The following is a 6,607-nucleotide window of genomic DNA, read 5'->3' as shown; positions in this document are numbered from 1 at the left end:
TGTTATCTCAGAAGAGCGATCGTCAAAGTTGAGTTGAACAGATGCGTAAAGAAAATTAAGACATAATTCAAATAAAGAACGTAAGTTGACGTAACCAACCTCGACGAAGATCTCCTTCTATATTTTTCTTTTAGTCTATGGTGTTATCTTGAAGGTGCTATAGGTGGTAAAAGAGTAAAAAACTCTGTAAACACGGTGGTAGTTGTATGGGGGTCGCGAAACACATTGTTGTTGGCTCGTGCGTATACGACACGGCTCACTGCGCTCTACAGGATGATCCAAATGGGTCCATATAACTTTGTGCAAGGTCTATCACCAATTATCCTGTTTCATTTTAAAACGAAGCTAGCTTAGAATAACCTACAAAAACTTTACTATAACCAGTAACTTCTTTTAATGTTGGTCCTTTGTTAGCTCAACTTTTATATCTTCCATTATTTATGTCCTCGACTACCGAGTTAAAAATCTCTTTTAATATGTAAAAATCATGCTGGAAAAACCTATTAGAGCCGTAATGCGTGCATATTCATAGACCGAAGCTTGGCTAATTATAAGTTTGATAACTTAGTTTCTTACTAGGTATATCTTGCTGAAGGTTTCTGTCAAAGTGTTAAACTTTCTGTTTGAACGAGATATGACAAATAAAATGTTAGTCAATTAATGTCCAAAAGTAAGTCTTCTTCTTCTTCTTTTGCTTTTTCTGGCGTGTAGGTGTGCCAAATCGGCACGTTGTATTTCGCCAATGACACGTATACAAAGTAAGTCTTACTATATTCTCACTTCACTCTTACTCACTTCACGGTAGGTATATTAAATTGTCACTTTATTTAAAAACAAATTATTTATTTGCAGACACGTTCCTACATAAAAAAATCACTTATTAAGTGACATCGTGGATATTTTTATTTTCTGACAGAGAAACCGCACATGCATCACGTTGTTGTACTGTTCTGTTGCCATTAATGCTCAGTATATCTCACATGCGCCCAGACTTCCTCTTTTACACAAAAGAGAGATTTTAACGATTCTACAATTAAACCAATAATCATAATAGAGTGAAACTATTATATAAATAGGGATTTTTCACGCATTAAAAAAGATCTCCTATAAAAGAGGTGAGTATGTGCCAAGCATGGGGGCATTATTAGGCTTCCAATCTGTAAAACCAATGTGACTACTTCGTTACATTACGTCCGGTAGATAATAGTCTATCATCACCCATTCTAATTAGTTATTCATAAATGTTTATAGATAAAAGTATAACATCGCGGAACACCCTGTAGAAGGGTTGAAACGGAGTCCCGTAGTCAGCACGCGCCGTGGAACGCACCCTGTCCCAACCAGTCAGTCTACTCCGAACCGCCCCGCCGAGCGGACGGCCGCGCACCCCCAACAAACTAATACCCAACTTCAAATTAACCGTTCCAAATTCAAACTCGCATCAAACAGTTATCTTTTTTAATACATCCAGTTGGAGGTGCCAGGGGTGAGCCGGCTGAGTCAGCAACACAGGTATGGTTATGAGTCATCTTGCCATAGTAACACCCTAAACTTGAGTTCGCGAATGTTGTGAAATGCCCGGTGGAAGGTGGACTATGTTTTTTTTTAGTTCGATGTAATATTATTTTCGTGAAAATGCTGTACAGGTTTTATTTGTTATTTTTTTCTGTTTATTTGTATTTTATTTAAAATGTTGCCTGAATATATTACTTGGCATAACTTTTTTTCGAGTTTTAATAATTAATAATATTCGAGTTAATAATTAAAAATATTCTAAACACAACTTAAATGATTAAATCCAATAAAATAATATAGTTTTTCCGTAATAAGATTCTTATGAGAATCCAAACGGTAATTTTCGTGTTATTTACCAAATATCTATATTTTATGATACAGTTAAAAACCTAACTATTATAATTTAACAAGATTTTACTTCGGAAGAATTTACTGGGGCGTGATAATTTAAAAATTAGTTTATTTTCGTATCACGAATCACACAGGTAAAAACTTCATGTAAACACCGGAGCTTTAATGTATCCGTTTGAAACCTGATTTGAAATCTTCTTTGGACGTAGTTTCGAACCTGTATACATAATTCATAAAAACCCTGCAAGGTTCAAATTGTAAAAAAATTTCATTAGAATGATTTAACAATTAATTTAATTTAAAATCTGTGGTGCGTTTTTCTATTTTTAAGTCTAGTTTGTCAAATTATAGCAGTCACTTTAAAGCTTCGACAATAATAAGTTAACATAATATTACTATCGCCATTCACGCAAAAATATTTGATAGCTGTGGCTAAGCACAGCAAAGTTTTTATTATAAATGCTTTCAACTCAATGGAAATGTACAAATCTTTGCCCAAGTTAATATTATATGAAACTTCTTTATTTAAATAGATAGACCTAATTCAAAACGTTATGGCATGTTTTTCCTATTAATTGTGAGTTGATTGTGATAGGTAATTTCACCAATTTATAAGTAAGTAGATTCAAGAAGCTATACTGCTTTCTCTTTGCTCATCTTATGCTCAAATTTTTTTTTCTTAACCAAACCGATTAATATTTCTATTTTTTTTATATTAACGTCATTGTTGGAGAATGCCGCAAAGCATTCATCAACCCAATCCTAAAGTTACACAGTTGCGTAATAGAGAATCTCGATTTTTTTTTATACCTTTATTTTAAAGTTACTGGCTAAAATCATAGCGTAGCTACAAAATCATATCTTAATACTTTACCAATGAAGCCTTAAAGATATTACTACCAAAAACAAAGTTAAAGTATCGGTTTCGCGTAGAAGTCGAGCTTTGACTCTCGCGGACTTCTCAGAAGTGTAGAGACTGATCGAAGTTTGGCAGAAAACTTGATGCTGTAACAGTATATCGCGTGTTCATAATTTAATGGGAACGTTATAATGTCGACTAACTTTTGCCTGCATAGGTAAACTATAATTTAATTTGTTCTTGACCACTAAATCGTGGAAATATAACATGTATAAGAATAAAACGAAAAATAGAGCTTCGTATTGGGTCATCCAGTCTACCTTAGTCTATATCTTAGAGCAGGCAATGTGATGCATAGGGTATTTAAAATTACACAAACTACATGTCTCTAGTTCGGGCATGTTGGATTCCTCGCGATATTTTCCTTCATCATTAAAGCAAGTGATATTTCAAATCCGACAAGCTACAGGTGAGTGTGTGCGTGCTCGCTTGTTTTTATATAGTTAGTTATCAATAAATAAAGTAAGTGGAAGCGGTGAAAGCCCAGTGGTTAGGAATTATGCTTCAATATCGGGGGGCCGAGTTCGAATCCCAGCACGCATCTCTAACTTTTCTGAGTTATGTGCTTTTTAAGTATTAATATATCACGGTAAAAGGAAGGAGGAGTAAGGAGAGTTCTCCATAATGTTCTCAAAAGCGTGTTGAGTCCACCAATCAGCACTGAGCCAGCGTGGTGGACTACGGCCTAAACCCTTCTCATTGTAGTAGTAGACCCGTGCCCTATAGTAGATCGAAAGAAGGTGGATGGTGATAAATTAAAAAAATAACAGGATCTCAGCCAAGCGGTTTAATTAATTGCGGTAATGACCCAAGAATAAAGGCATTTTGAGATAAAGTATACGCGATTTCATTGCGTAGGTATATCGAGCAAGTGGACTAGATTGTAGGTAGATTGCAGAAAATGTTTAATTAGACTTCAATATCTTGAATATCAAGTAGTGTACTTCACTAAACCTAGGCATCGCCTTAATCGAATGCCTAATGATTTATGCGATATCTATAGAAAAATAACGTTTCACTGTTGTTTCACGAAAAATATCAATTTCGGAATGCCAAAGAAAAAATAATAGCGTTTGCTTTTCAAGTATTCGTCACGTTCCCAGTCCGATTTACCCCCTTTGGCTGTGCGTTACCCCCGATTGGATAAAGGAGCGGCTACTTAGGTATAAAAACTCTAGTTTAAAAATGTTTAGTCGCACCCTCGTGTGACATTTGGTTATCGCTTATCGAGCTACAGAAGTACGTAAATAATACCTAAAATTGCTTAATTATAATTTTAAAACTGTTAAAATTACTTTTATTTAAATATTTTAGATTGAGGGTGATGTTTTAGCCACACGAATAAACGCCAGGGGATTTTTTTGTTTGGGCTTGTCAGTTATTGTAGGAAATGTATTCTGACTTTTGCCTGATGCCTTTTGATTAGAATATTAGATTTTAGATTTGTTGATATAAGACCCTATTCGGCCCTGGATGTAAAATGGATTCGTTCCACTGCTTTATATATGTATAGCTTTGTGTCTGTATTATTCTCGAATCAAAAAATCGATTCCTAGCCTTGTTTGTTGATTTTTTTATCGTGGCTATAAGCTACCGGCTAAGAAGTATCGCCGAGTGATATAGCGTTCCGGTACGATGCCATGTATATGGGTCGGTATGGGTTTAATATAACTTCCATATCCCAACATAAAGATGACTTAGAGTTGTTATTTTAACTGAATATACATTACTGAACTCGCTACTATTCCCGCTAATATACTCGCAAGAAATCTTCATTTTTTAAAATGTTTTTTGTGACATACAAAGCTGCTACTAATATTATAAATGTGAATGTAAGTTTGTTTGTTACGCTTTCACGCGAAAACCACAGAACCGATCTTCATGAAACTTTTAATAGATATTCTTGGAGGTATTAGAAATAACATAGTATACTTTCATTGATAAAAAAATGGTTGTGAAAAAATCTCAAAATGTCATATAATATATTGTATGTATACAAAATCTCATATATGACTATGTAGCAATACTGCCTCCCAAAATTACGCGGGCGAAGCCGCAGGGCACATCTAGTACAAATATTAAAAAATAGTTTAAAATTTTTGCTCGCACAAGATTCGTGTATTTGTGTGTTACATGCTATATGAAGTTACATTTAGGTGCCGATATCCTCGTGATCCGTAATCGAACCTCTTAACTACTGCCCCAACGAGGCATCAAGCTGGCTATTAGTACTGAATATTTTATCATACCACATCCAGTGGCCTTATTATAGGGAGGGTTTGTTATAAGGCCACTTATTACAAGGTGTTAATTGAGGCCTTAGATTGAAATGTGTTATAACGAAACCAATTATTTATTAACGCCATTATTACAACATTTAATGAAATCATTTACTTAATACGTTTGGAAGTAACCAATAGCACTTCCGAAGATGTTTAATTATGTAGGGCGATTGTGTGAGGGCGTTTCCGGACAATAACTACAATTTCTTTCTTAATTTATTTATTGATTATTAGGGCAAACTACAATGGTTACTAAAACATATGAAAATGATGATCCTGCATGAGTATTAATTGTATTGCAGATAGTCGTCGCTCTCCAAAACAATTAAAAAGAGAGCTTCAAAGTCCAAGCAAACCAAGAATTACTATATACAAACAAAACAAAAAAAATTGTCATAGTACGTTATAACTAAAATCGGTTTGTATTAAACTATTTGCAATGAAGTTAAAATGTGAGGAAAATATTGTTAAACTACCCCTCAGAGACCTAGTAGCCTTGATTTAACAAAGTTTGAGTGAACTTCTTACTTAAACTATAAAAATTAACTTTCTTTATTTGAATCATTAACTTGTAACGTTAATGATATTAAGTTTTAAATGAAAAAAAAAATGTAAAAGATTTTCTTGATTAAGTATTTCTTAAGATTTTTGCATAATTAAGTAAGCATTATAAATTCATTATTTTGGCTATGTGTAAGTGGAAAAAGAAAGGTTCTTCTATGACAAGACAAGATCATGGGTAAATATCTTAATTTCATTGAGTCATTTATCAATATATACAACGTGTAACAGAATTACGAAATAATATTGAAGGATGCATTACTATATTTTATAAGGAATCAACCCGTACAAATATTAAATCAAAAGAAGTATATTTATTTTTCCATACTAACGAATTCTAAACATTCTACTTGTTTGCTTATGACAACCCTATCAAAGATTAAAGACCGACACGGGCATAGTGTCAGGAGTCACTTGTAATTTAAATTTTTAGTAAAAACTATGGCAGTCAACATCATCATCAAATCAATCCATTATCAGCCGACTACAGGGCTCGGATCTCCTCCCACAATAAGAAGGGATTTGGCCGTGAGGCACGCTGGCCCAGTGAGGATTGGTGGACTATGGAAGTGGTTAACCCAAACACTATTTGGTTTTCGGTTGTACAGATAAGTCACAGAGATAGTACATTATATACATCTAAAGCATGTGAAGTATTATTTCGGTTTTCATTTACACGTTGTTTATCATATATATATATGTGTCTCGTGAAGAGCTTACTACAGAAATGATCCTATGAAGTAAGGTCTTATAAAAGAAGATTCCAACAACAGCTAGTCGAATATTGCACTGAAACGAAGCATTTATTTAACTTTAACATAGGCTCGCCTTATAACAGCACTTCGGAGGTGCAGTAAATGTAAGAAGATAAAATCCTCCCAGACACAAGTCCCTCCCAGTCTTATACCTCCGCCCACAAAGCTTATCTCCACGTGGACACGCCCTGTCTAAAAAATATTTTTCATACATTTACTTTGTT

General features: G+C 34.2%; 1 pseudogene; it reads right to left on the bottom strand.

The window, feature by feature from the left end:
- Positions 1-6,304: 6,304 nt before the first annotated feature.
- LOC120632458 lies at positions 6,305-6,378 on the bottom strand (annotated as a pseudogene).
- Positions 6,379-6,607: the final 229 nt, after the last annotated feature.

The sequence above is a fragment of the Pararge aegeria genome, chromosome 19, assembly GCF_905163445.1.
Source record: "Pararge aegeria chromosome 19, ilParAegt1.1, whole genome shotgun sequence".
NCBI lineage: Eukaryota > Metazoa > Arthropoda > Insecta > Lepidoptera > Nymphalidae > Pararge > Pararge aegeria.
This window is presented reverse-complemented; position numbering and strand designations above follow the sequence as displayed.